Below are 13,297 nucleotides of genomic sequence, written 5' to 3'. Positions count from 1 at the left end.
CACTTCTAAACCAGATATAAACAAGCCTAGATTCAGCTCTTGCCATCAACTTTTGCACAAATACAGTCTGGCCCAGGCATATAATTTACACACAGTTTAGTCCTGACTGCACAAGGTTGACCTAGGCTATTTTTTGACAGCTGGAATGTTATGGCACTTGGTTCTCCAAGATGGTAGGAATTCCACTGCACGATGGAATTTAACCTGAGAAAACCCAAAATGTGCAAAAGGGTAATCTGGACTGAAGCAGGCTTGCACTGTTAATCAACATTAGCTTCTCTCTTAAACAAGAGCCTAAAGCTGTATTCTACCCACCAGTGGGTTAAGGTTTACAAGATTTTCCTTTGAAGATTTAGCTTATCTGCAGTAGGTATTCTTTATGTGGAATAGCTAACAGTTGTCCTTTTATCCTCTTAAATTTAGATTAGAACTGTGACTCTAGCTTCCCTCTAATGCCTGAGATAAAGGGCAGAGATCAAACCACAAGGAGAGTCTAAATCTCAGAACACAGAAATTGGCTTTTCTTGAAGAGAGGGTATAAATTAATACAATAATAGAGAAGAACAGAAGGAACTGGGCAAAACTATTCTACTGCTCAGCTATGTTTATATATAATATGCCTATCTTTTTTGTACATTTACCTCACATTCCACCAATCTCCTAGCACCATCTGTCTTTGTGTAATTGAAAGGATTTCTGGGAAGTTTGGGGGGAAATAGAAAGTAAAAGATATCAGAAATAAACGCAAAAATAGTTTTGGCAGTGTGTACCATTTAGTACTGTGAAAGCTATCCACAAGAAAGCTATCCTAATTTTCTTTGAAGGCACGTTTTACAAAAGACCCTACCAATCCCCACAGTTTTGAGTCTATTTGTCATTTGCATGACTGAGTGTGAATCATTCAGAACTCAGTTATCAGTTATCTAATATCATAAGCCAATAGCATATACTCACTAATAAATGATTTCCATCCTGACTGCTGCAGATGGACTGAATTTTTTCTGGCTTCCCAGCAACAACCTGTCAGCTTTTGTTTGACATTCAGCTGGCTTTTTCACCAGATTCCTGAGTTCTTTTTCCTTAAGAGTCAGTATGGCAAAGTGAGAATTGAAATTAATACAGACTGATGGTCATTATTTTTAGGGACATTGGCATAGTTAGGATTTTAGGCTATGACTTTGACAGAATTCTTGCTTTAGAAACAAAAATAATACTTACTGTCTTCAGTTCATAGTTATTCTTAGACAACACTAAAAAACAGAATTAGTGCTTCAGTCATAATTTTGGTAACTGAGAAGAATTAAATCTGTTAAAAAATAATAATAAAACAAACGAACAAAAACACCATATCATCTATGCTTAAAGGCTGTGAAACAGCAAGTTTGAGTAAACATCTGAGCACCTGAAATGATAGACACACTCACTTCAGCTGATTAACCAATCCTAAGAGCATTGTTGTGCCCTGTCAGTTTTTGCCTCTGTTTTTTAATGATAAAGTACATAGAAGTCATCACTGACCAGTGTTTGCTGTACAATGGACTATTTATCTGAGATGTGATGAATATTTCTTTCAGCAAAGAAGAAATAGGGGCAAATATTAACTGGGAAGTTACTACAAGGCACACCTATGAGAAGCACTGTGGGTTTAATATTCATGTGTAGAAACCATATCTATATATTCACACTGCAATTTCATGTGTGGATGTTTCAAACTATTTCTGATATGTTTTATACAGTAAGTTTTACAGTCCATGCAAAGAGCATTCCAGCATAAGCTAGCCAGGTCAACAAAAATAATACTTCTGAGTAGTAAAGAATAGAAAAGATGCAACATTTCAATTTGAGAGTAAAAGAAAAAATGTAGCTTGTAGTACAGGATTTAAATATACATTCTTAAACTTCGTGCAAACCATAATTTCCTTAGTAAAGCCTGAGTCATATATAACTCTACTTCCTGGCCTTTGCATTTTTCTGCTGAGTGGACTTGGGGTTAACAACCCACTGGAGGCTGCATCTGAAAAGAGCAAAGATAGGCTGTTCTCAAGTTGATACCATTTTGAGAGATCTCTTGCATTTACAGTGAGGTCATAGAAATTAAACTTGCTTTATAGGGAGATATTTCTGCACAGTTAATTAAAATAAGAAATCTAGACTTAAACATCTCCACTGTCTAACTGCATCCTGAGGATTTGATATAAGAAAGGATCGTCTGCAATTCAGACAGTGTTGTGGCTGAATATAATAGGTGATGCTCTTCAGAAGTCTTAAACTTAATGATGTAAGCTAATGGATTATTTTTAATAGTGCTAAGCATTCAAAGTTTGAGCTGACTCAAACTAGTTTTTTAGCTCCCCTGAAATTCAGTGGAGATACCAAGTTTTGGGTCTGATCCTCCTGAGTTCAATGACAAAATTTCCAATTACTTTCAAAAGATTAGGTTCTCTCTTCTACTTTGTTAAATCTTATTATACTGTCTAGATGTTCCACATGCAGTTACATGTACACAAAGACTTACATATGGATGTCTGTTCAAGGCTTTCATGTCTGTTGTTCTGGTCTTCCAAGGACATACATGTTGATGTAAAGTGTTTTCTTTGCTCTCTCCTCAAATCTGAAAATAATGTCATGACCCAAAACTCAGCAGAACAGATAAGGCTTTGGGCTGAATTACTTGGCTGGAAATGTTTAGTCAATGGAACAACTTCATTGTTTTGAATGATGGTAGCTTAGCATGTTTCAGCATGTTGCCCTGGAAAATAAAACTGTTAATGTCATGAAACTCGGGATTGTCTTATACTGCACTTTTCAAGGTTAAACCTGCATGTTTAAAAACTAGAATGCTGTATGACTTTCCACAAGCCCTGGACTTTTACTCCACTGAAGTAGCTTTCCAATTTTTACCTTCAGTTACTTGCTTCCTTGTTCATACTTCCTCTTATGTCTCCTTCAACTTTTCACATTTGTGGTGAAGCCTGTCTCCTCTTTCATGGAGTACTATTTCCCAATCTGATCCACATACTCACAAAGAGATAATCAGAGACAGGAAAGCAATAAACCTGTATTCCCTAGAAGAACTTGACATCAATGAGATCAATACGCTTTCCAATCTCCTCTCTCATTCACTAGATAAGAAGTGTGAATAGATTGACTTCTTTTGAAATGTGAAAGAAAAATGTTAGTGAAAAACAGTTTGACTCTGCTGTAGTGTCAGGTAGATAATTACTTACATGGAGACGTTTTTTTGATGTAAAATGGGTATGTTGGATAGGATGAAAATCTTCACAAAGCGAACTTGTTTACTTTATACTCAAAGAATGATCTTTGTTGAAGGGAGTGCTAAGTGCTTATAGGATTTTATCTCATACGCTGCCTCAACCTTCCAAGGTTTTCTTTGTCCCACTGTAACTGCCAGCAGGTTTTGTCCCATGTCAGATCTTAGAAGTATTTGAGCTTGCAGGCATTTGTACACTTAATTTTTCCCATGCATTGTGGAAAGGAAATTACTCTCAAGACCCTTCTTAATGTGTGATCAGCTATCTTTGGCAGCATGCTCCTTGTGAAGACACCAGCATACGTTTTTGAAGACCACTCAGTTTTGGGAACTTTTGGCAGCAGATGCAAATCCAAATGTTACACACAGAGTTATTTGGTATTTATATATAATTGGTATTTATATATAATCAGCCTCTGCTGCAGTCCCTTATTCCTTATTGTCTCATTAACTAAGAAGAAAAATTAATTCCTGTGCAGTTTATAACAATCTATTTAAGTATTTGTAGGCATTGGGTCCCCTTAATCTTTTTTTAGTCTGAGCAGATTAAGTTCCTTCAGCCTCCACTAATGGGACTTCCTTTTAATTATTTTTGATCAGTTTGTTGCTGTCCTTCAGAAGTTTCACTTCTGAGTTAAATACAGCTTGGACTATGCCATGTCTTGAGAAAGGCTTTCCTCTTCATGTGAAATCTGCTTTCTGCATGCAAAACTGTCCTCTGCCACCTCAGTCCTGAGTGCCTGGTCTCTCCACTCCCTTACAATTTCATGATTGTATATGTAAATGAAACAGAGTACAGATCAACTGCAAAACACAAAGGCATATCATTGCATTGAACTGTTTATACTACTGGGTAATGGAGAACCTAGCCCTGCATTGTTCTGCACACAGCTTGGCCATTGCAGCTTGATTTCTAGGATGGAGTAATTCTGCTTTCTCTACTTGATTATTAATAACAAGCAACCTTGAGCCTGCCATCGTTTCTAGAATATTGGCTTTGCCCCATGTCATTTGGACAGTGCATTAGAATGCTTTGTTGAATCTCAGAAAATAGCATGCAGTGCCTCCAGGGACAGTTTACCTGAAGACTCTGACTGTAAACTAAAGACTGTATTATTATAAATGGCCTAAGGCCAGCTCTGGATCAGATCCAGGGCACTAACTTGTCTCTGGAAGAAATGCCTGAGCTGGCACATAGTAGACTGACTCCTTAAATTTAGCTGAACAATCCTTGGTAGACTTCCCCAGCCCATGGGCAAGAAAACACTTCAGTAATCAAAGACAGAACAGTAGAGTCACCACAGGGTAGTAAGACTGAACCAGTCAAAACGTTTAGAAGCATCATATCCCCAAGAACAGTATGGACATGATATGCAGTGGGTTAGACAGACTGTTCTGGAAGAGCCTTCCATCTCTAAATCTGTGAGATAATGCTTCCAAGAGTCACTAAATGGAGCTTGAAACTGGAGCTCATTGTCAGCCTTAGAATCCCTGTCATGGAATTATAACAGGGAACAAATAGAACACGTATAATTTACTTTGCTGACAGTATTGAAATATCTTGAGAGCTTTTCTCATCCTTCCACAGCCTGTTGCATCCAATGAGGAAGATGTGAGGAATACAGTGATATTGACACAAAGTGGAAGACGTTAAATGCAGAGTTGCAGCCCCCAGTTTTCGCCAGCTGGGTTATAATCTTTTATTCTTCCAGCACTCAGACTTGATTTAGTAAGGCTTTCCACACAAGACAATGATCTGATTCTAAGAATATATGTGTCTACATGTTTCTGTGGTGTTTGTTCCCCATCTACCCCCATCCCTCCAAGAAAGTGCTGAGCTTTTATTGTTGTGGGGTTGAGGATTTTTAATAATCTTTTTGGCAGGGTTTGGCATGGATGTGAAAAATTAACAAAGAATAAGCACGCAAGTATGAGCAGCCCATCCCTGGGATTGCAGTTCTTTTTTTTCTTCTCCATCTGCTGTAGCAGTGGTTGGTAAGGGGAGAGGGCCCACAGTTCAGAGCACTGAAGGGCCACAGAATTAATGCCCTGGGAAAGTACTGTCCGCAGTCAATTGGCAAGAATTGAATCTGACTTGAATTGGCTGACTTGAATCTGTTGTCCTTTTCTTCATGAGCAATTGCATATGCAACTGTCATGGTTGCCTGTACTGCTGCCTTGAGCGTAACAGCAGTGACTTGCTGTTTGCCACTTGCCCCAGAAACCTACTGCTGAACATTTGCTTTCTGCAAAGGCATACTTCTTATGTGAAGATTTCATGAGCCCTTCAAGCCTCAACTTTGGGCTTCTCAGTCCTATTCCTCCATATGAAGACAAGCTCTCTATTAAAAATAAATTTCTTCACGGGATGGTTATGGGCGGTGTTAGTTGAGTCCCTCTGCCCAGTGCTCCTGCATAGGAAGGACCTCTTTAATAGCCCTGTCATTCTGTTGCCCTTTCTCTGTTCTTTTGTCTTTTGTTCTGCCTTAGACTCTTTCCTAATTGCTGATGTCTTATGACCACAGAGACCTTCCTTGTTGTTAATCTTTTATCCCAGAGCTATAAAATTAAGGACTAAGCTACTGGACACTTCTAAGTGACCTAGGATTTTCAGTGCCTCTGTTTGTGGGTGCACTACTTGGGCCTTACTACCAGTTTTTCAAGAACTTGTGATCAGCGTCTTATGAAAAAAATTGTCTTCAGAGGTGTTAAGTTTGAACCTAGATCCACCAGGCAGATTCACAAATAATAGATTCATTCATTATTTGGTCCCCAGGAGAGAAAAGGACTGGGGGATACGGCCAAGGTCAGAACATAAGTGGTTACTTAAGAATTTGTAATCATTGCATTTCGGTTTGGTTTCGTTTCAGTGTCTTGTCTTTAAGACTTAAGACAAAGTAGTCCTTCCCCAGTCTTACTGCAAATAAGATCTTTCCTGCTTATGCAGAGAATTTGTCCACTAATACTGACTTTCTTCATTGATAAATGTGTGATTTATGCCTGCTCAGAACTTGCAGACCTTCTTATGTGCTGTTATATCTGGTTTAGCTGCTCTTATGGCTTCCTCTATAACTATTGTCTTCTAACATATGAACTACACTCAAATTGGAGTCCTAAAAATGTTTAGGACATCTCCCTAAAGATAGAAAGTGATAAGAACTATAAAATGAAAATTCGGAGGCTCAATCAGAGAGCTCGCTACTGCAGAACATCCCCACTTTTTAAGCCATATCTAGAAGGAGTCAGACCTGGACATTGTACTCATCTTATTCACACAGTATTTCTGCTAAGACTCTCAAGAAAAAGAGAAGGGCTGTCCTTGTCTGTTCATACACAGCTTCATGTCATTCAGATTTCCATATACTAGTTTCTTTAGTGAACCTCTAGTGAATGGGTAGCATGCCTATCAGATACTGTGAGATCCAGATACGAAGCATTTTGTTTGAGACATTTGGGTGTGATTTCACAACCAAAAGCTGGATTCATCACCTCAAATACAGATGAATTTCTAGGAATATCACAGTTTGGAATCCTGGCTACAAAATGAAGCAGGATATTCAGATAAAGTGTGAGAAAAAAAAAAAAGAAAAAAACACAGTCAACAGTCCCACCTCCTGTTAGTAAAGAAGGTTGTGATTATGTACAGCTCACAGTACCATTTTTCATTATCTTTACTGTTAAGGACTTTATTGACTTTGTAAATCAATGAACAGTATGTGCTTGTGTACTCTTGTGCATCCAGCAGTCAGCACTCTTCTAATATACTTGTAGAATTTGCTGTCAGTCTGCACTGAAATTAATAGAAGCAGCTATAAAATTGCAATACAATAAAAAAAGGCAGAAAATCCTTTCTGGATAATCAACCATGCAAATGTAAATACAAAATAAACAGGGACAGGATGGGAAAGCCCAGAATTCCTGGGTGAAATGAAATCTTTAGATTTGGAAACCCACCATCCTGGGGGATATTTCCAACCCTGAAATCAGCATTTTATTCTTCTGGAGTGAATTTCCAAAGCCTTTAAAAGATGAAAAGGTTTTTAAATTACTAAGCAGCAGTAAGAGATGCAACTACTGCAGTAGCTTTAATGAAAGAGCTATGAGCCCAGTGGCTAAATAGCCTTTGGGCTTTTGGATGACTTTTTCAAAGATCAGCCTTTATTTTTCAGAGGAAAAAAACAAATGAACAAAAAAAAAAAAAAAAAAAAAACACTTGTACACAACATACACAAAGCTCTGTGCTTTTGCCTCTGAAGGCCTAAATTCAAATCCTAATTAAGTCACACAACTCAGTATAATTTTTGGAGGTCACTACATGCCATTTCTGCCAGTCGCAAACTCGCCCAACAAGCAAACTTACTTGTGTAGTTGGCCTCATAAGAGAAGGGGAAGCTTTAATGGGTGATGGTGTGTTATTAGAGATCTGACTTCAGCAGGGTGCTACAGATAGTTCAATGGCATAAGTCTTCTCAAAGTAGGTCTACCGCTCAGGAGCCCAAAAGAGTGGTGTGATAAGAAAGCAAAGACAATGGTAATATTAATGTTAGTTGTTACATAGGGACGAGACAGGGAAAATGGCCTGACAGCCCCCTATGCCAACAAGCAAAATGTGTCAAGAACAGACACATGGAGTACTAGAGTCTATCTGTGGTAAGCCTTGGAGACCTGCTCAGTCTGGGCCTTGCAGCTTTAATGAGTTCTGCTTGAATCAATGCATGATCTGTTCTTTCCTTGCTGGACTGGATGGCCCAGGCAGTCTCAGTGCAGACAAAGAATAAGGGTGAACTGAGCCACCCTTTAAAAACAAACCACCACCATACTTCTGAGGGAATAATTTAGAGGGCATTATTCACCTTGGAGAGCAACAGATACAATACAGTCTAGAATATGAGTTGCTTTATCATATAACAATAATTTCATAACTTAACAATCCCTTAACAATAGTCATAGCAATATTTTGCTTCTGTGTCAAAACATGCCAAAGGAAAATAAAAAAAAAATGCATGTTTGCAAATATAAGCTGAGACATTCCTATATAGAGAGATTTTGATTTGTCATTAGTGTTTAATTTGTTCTGGTTTTGGAAGTCGGTATAGAGGTTTTTGGAAGTTGGGTTCTAAAGTGTTATTTTTAGGCTGTCACTGCTAGAACAGTAATGAAGAAGAGGAGTAATCTACGAGTCAGTTTGTTCAGTCTCCTATTTTGTTCCAGAAACACTTGAAACAGCCTATAGGTGGACATATTTTAAATGTGTTTCATCCATCTTTGTCCATTGTTGCCCTCAAAGATGAGCTCTGTTCACTGAAGGAGTTTTGATCTTCTACTAACATAGGTTCAGTTATCAGCCTTCAATGAAGTCTGTCTAAAACTAGTACTTATAGGTTCATAGGTTCATAAGGTTGGAAAGGACCTACAAGATCATCTAGTCCAACCATCCTCCTATCACCATCCCTACCCAACTACTAAATCAAATCCCTTAGCACCTCATCTAAACACTTCTTGAACAGCGCTAGGGATGGTGCCTCAACCACCTCCCTAGGCAGGCCATTCCAGTGCCTGACCACTCTTCCAGAGAAAAAATGTTTCCTCAGGTCTAATCTAAATCTTCCCCGGCGCAACTTCTGGCCGGCCATTCCCTCTCATCCTGTCGTTATTTATCAGGGAGAAGAGGCCCACCCCCTCCTCACCACAACCCCCCTTCAGGAAGTGGTAGAGTGCAATAAGGTCTCCTCTGAGCCTCCTCTTCTCCAGACTAAACAATCCCAGCTCCCTCAGCCGCTCCTCATAAGACTTGTGCTCCAGACCCCTCACCAGTTTTGTTGCCCTTCTCTGAACACGCTCCAGGGCCTCAATGTCCTTCTTGTAGTGAGAGGCCCAAAACTGAACACAATACTCGAGGTGCGGCTGTACCAGAGCTGAGTACAGGGGGATGATCACCTCCCTGCTCCAGCTGGGAGAAACTTTGGCAGAAAGGAATCTGAATTGCTGACTATCAACAGTTTATGGACCGGTTCAGTCCAGTTCCATGACTAATGGGGTGGGGGAACCAGCATAACAGCAGCAACAATCTGAGGAGGAAAACTTATTTACTATTTAAGATATCAGAATACAAAATAACACCGTATAATACAATATAATTGGAATTGAGGTTAATAAAGCAAATAAAATGAGAGAGAGAGTGCAAAATCGAAGACCTTACTCTAAAGTTGAAGGCAAGATGGCTAAGGAGTTCACACTGAAGATGAGCAGCAAAAAAGGGGGGAGGTTTGGGACTTGCATCCAGTTTTATCTTTCCTTCTGAGTGGAAAACAGGAACTCAAAGTCCTCTAGGGTATGTAGTTCTTCTCTTCTGAAACCAGGTACCCAGAAATGGAACTGAAGCATTAATTTTTTTAACTCCCAGTGCCTTACATGATGTTATGATGTGGAATGCTGATAACGATAATCATAGAACCATGACACACACAAGTACAGAAAGCCAGGACTTCAATGACAGTTATTAGTCATCTCCTAAATAGACTCATAGAATAGTTTGTGCTGGAAGTGACCCTAAGGAACATCAGGTTCCAACGTCCCTGTCACAGGTAAGGCCACCAACCTCCAGTTCTGGTACTAGACCAGGTTGCCTAGGAATGTCCTGAATCTGCCTATATTTTCTATGCTGTGCTCTAGTTTTTATGGGAAATGTTTTATGTAGTTGAAATGGGAAAACTGAGATTAACTGGCCAGGCCACAAATGTTGGCAGCCTAACTAGTTTGTTTGTTTCCATGGTTTTCTAATTTTTGTTTGGTTTTGTTGTTGTTCTGTTCACTTGTTTGTGTTTTGTTTCTTTTTTTGATGTTTTGTTTTCTTCTCTCTTACATATTAAACCTGGAGAAAAGAGAGTGAGGTGGCAGAGCAGGAAACTTGTTGGAGCTCAGAACTTAATTGCCTTCAATGTAAGGAATTTCATCAGTGTAACTAAGGTTTTCAGTAGGAGTGTGGTATCCCTGTATTGACAGATACTCTTCAGAGATGCATAATGTTATCGGGTTTGTGCAGAAAAAAACAGAAGTTCCACAAAAGAAAACAACAACAACAAATAAAATAAAAGCTAGGGTGGGATAGGACAAGATATAAATGGTAGCTTCCTGAACGTTTCTGTTTTCCCTCCTTTATTATATTTGCCTACAGAAATTTCCCAATGGTACTTGCCTTAACAACACTTCCTGTACTGGTGTTATATCAGCAAAACCCGCCTCACAAATAGATGATTTGAAATGGTAATCCGCATCCATATGGAATATTACTGGTGCTACTAAATCTTGAAATCTGTGAAAACAAAACTAAGGAACAGTGTTGTTTACTTCAAATCAAGGGGGAGCCTATCTTCATTTATCTGTTTGGAAATGAAAAATGTGAAGTTAAATGCCAACAACCTTCAGCATCAGTTGAAGTTGGACTGTGAACTTCTGTGGAGGATATTTAAAATTACAGATTTAAGACAGGAGTAAACACACTGAAGCCAGTATTTCCCATACCTATTCTGCAAGCACAAAGTAATGTGCCATATAACTATGGGATCAGAGAGCATTTTCAGAAGAAATAGGTTGCAATGGAAGAAGTTCATCTCAATCATTGTGTACCACAGACATTTTGACCTGCTGGTATTTGAATGCAAATTTTAATTCTCTTCCTAGGCTCAGTCAGGGACCTCATATTTCCTGTAATAGCTCAGTCTGTTAAACAACAGCCAACTGCAAAAATAAATAAATAAATAAATAAATAAACAGCAATGTACACTCAGATCATAAACAAAAGAAATATGAAGACAGAAACTTTCCAAAGAATGAAATAATACTATAGAGTCCAGTAGCTATACACTGGAGGCTAAAACACATGGTGCAAGGACTCAGTGTGAGCATACTATACTGTTAATGTGGGGCTAGATAATTAAAAATTGTTTTATACATATATGTCTCAGACTTTATACAGACTTTTTAGCTACAAAAGGGAATGTATCTATCCAAAGGTGGGCCCAATATTTAGTAAGTAATGAGTATATGACTAATTTTATAAAGAAATAAGTTTGACAAATTCTGTTACACAGTCTCACTATGAATTTCAAGCCAACCAGGTCATATTTTTTACAGGACTGTGTGCTTTTGTGACTCTGAGATTGAGACTGGCACTGCTTTCACTTCTTCATAGAGCTGTTACTTCCATTACTTATCAGGGAAATTAGGCAGCATAGCAGTGAAAATAATAATGATATCCAATTTTTTTCTAAAATAAACAAGGAATTACAGTTCTCATGGATCAGAGCAGACTATGGATCAGATCCCCTGCATTACTGCATCCTGGGGCGAGGATATCTAGACCAGACTGAGCATAGTCTTTGTTAACAGGGTTGAAGAAGCAACCTCTGCAGACTCTGTCTGCTTCCCTCTCCTCTCTTCTAGACTTTTCTTCCATTGCTTCAGTTTCTTTGGTTCTTTCTCAGGAGTTCTCAATTGCAAATCAGTCTCTTCCCCTTGAAGTTTCTGATGTCTTCATCAAGGCAGTCCTTTCTCAGTAAATGGCTCCATTCAGCTCCAGCAGTGAGTTCTGAACAAATATCTAATATTTCTAGTTCAGGGTGAAATTTCAATTTTCTCATTCCATCGGTACACAACATACAGAACAACTGAGGTACCAAGGTGCACACGGGAATCTTGGACTATATATAATTCTTGCCACTGTTCAGGTTTGGTGGCTCTTTCCTACGTTATTTTGCTTTCATCCTATCCTACAGTGACCTTATATCAGAGTAACCTGGATAAAACATTCTTTCCACTGTTTTGTTTATCCCAGTGCAATTGCTTTCCCCCAGCTCTGTCTTGCCCTTGTCTTGAGGATACTGTGATAAAAGGTTCTAGATGACTATATGCACATATAAAATTTCCAAAATTCTGTGATTGAGGTACTGACCTTAAAATTTGCTTTTCCCATAAGTACTTAAAACAAATGTAATTGTCAAAACAAACAAACAAAAAAAATTAATGGGAGCAAATGATCAAGTGCTTCTCCTTCCTTTGAGTGTCATCAGACAGAGGCTCGAGCAAACATGCCAGTCGCTCCTCTGCATCTAATGTGACAGTGCCAGCCACAAAATATAGAATATTTCAGAACAGTTTTAAAGAACAACAGTGGGTTAGATTCCCTTTAAGGCTACTAGGATGTCATTTGTTAAAAAAAAATTTCTATCCAGAATAAAAGCAAAAGCATCTGGAGTTCTTTGCTTATATTTTATATCCTTTAAAATGAATTTTATTTTATTTTTCCCAAGTCCATAGAAGTAAATCTTGTTTCTTTTTTTATTCCTATTTGTAATGTGTTTTTGCTTATTTGAGGATTGGGGTTTTAGTATTTTTTCACCCCCCCCCCTTCTAGTTCCTTTTGCCTTGTGTCAGCTCTGGGACCTTCAGTACCCAGGGAAGGCTGAAAGTATTTCAGGTTGTTAAGATAAATGATGGCACTTCTCATGATGCACTAGATTGTCTAGACTGAAATACTTTAATCTTTTTGTTTTGGCCAATGATTTTGTCATGTCTTAGTCACTATGCATGCAAAACTTCTAATTTTATAAAGCTTTTTTTCTAAGAGATTTCAGAAAATCATATATTTCTCCCAGTCCTGTGCCCTATCCCATTCAAGCAGAGCACCTGTGCATTTCAGTTTATTTCTACTGGTAACAATAATATTGACTATTGGCTGTAATGGAATTACTCATATGCTTTAAAATATGCACATACATGAGTACTAGATAAAAAAACAACCAAGCATAGACAGCTAATCAGATTACAAATACTGAAGGATCTGCAAGGTGGAAACTTCATCCTTAGGATAATAATGCCATGAATCTAGATCCATCTTTAAAAACATATGATGGTTAAATATGATCCTTTTGTTCCTTCTGTGAATGGTAAAGTCTGATGGATGTGTTCTAAGAATAGAATCACTTGAGGTGTATGTAGAGACCAAGCAGGGATTCACAAGCAAAAATG

At 38.4% G+C, this 13,297-nt stretch overlaps 1 protein-coding gene across 1 annotated transcript in view; it reads left to right on the top strand.

Annotated features, from left to right (window-relative positions):
- CACNA1C (calcium voltage-gated channel subunit alpha1 C) overlaps positions 1 to 13,297 on the top strand; it is a 463,683-nt gene that overhangs the window by 291,180 nt on the left and 159,206 nt on the right. The gene's annotated exons all lie outside the window — the stretch shown is intronic.

The sequence above is a fragment of the Cyrtonyx montezumae genome, unplaced genomic scaffold (assembly GCF_038088225.1).
Source record: "Cyrtonyx montezumae isolate F1298 unplaced genomic scaffold, pur_monq_1.0 scaffold_3, whole genome shotgun sequence".
Taxonomy (NCBI): domain Eukaryota; kingdom Metazoa; phylum Chordata; class Aves; order Galliformes; family Odontophoridae; genus Cyrtonyx; species Cyrtonyx montezumae.
This window is presented reverse-complemented; position numbering and strand designations above follow the sequence as displayed.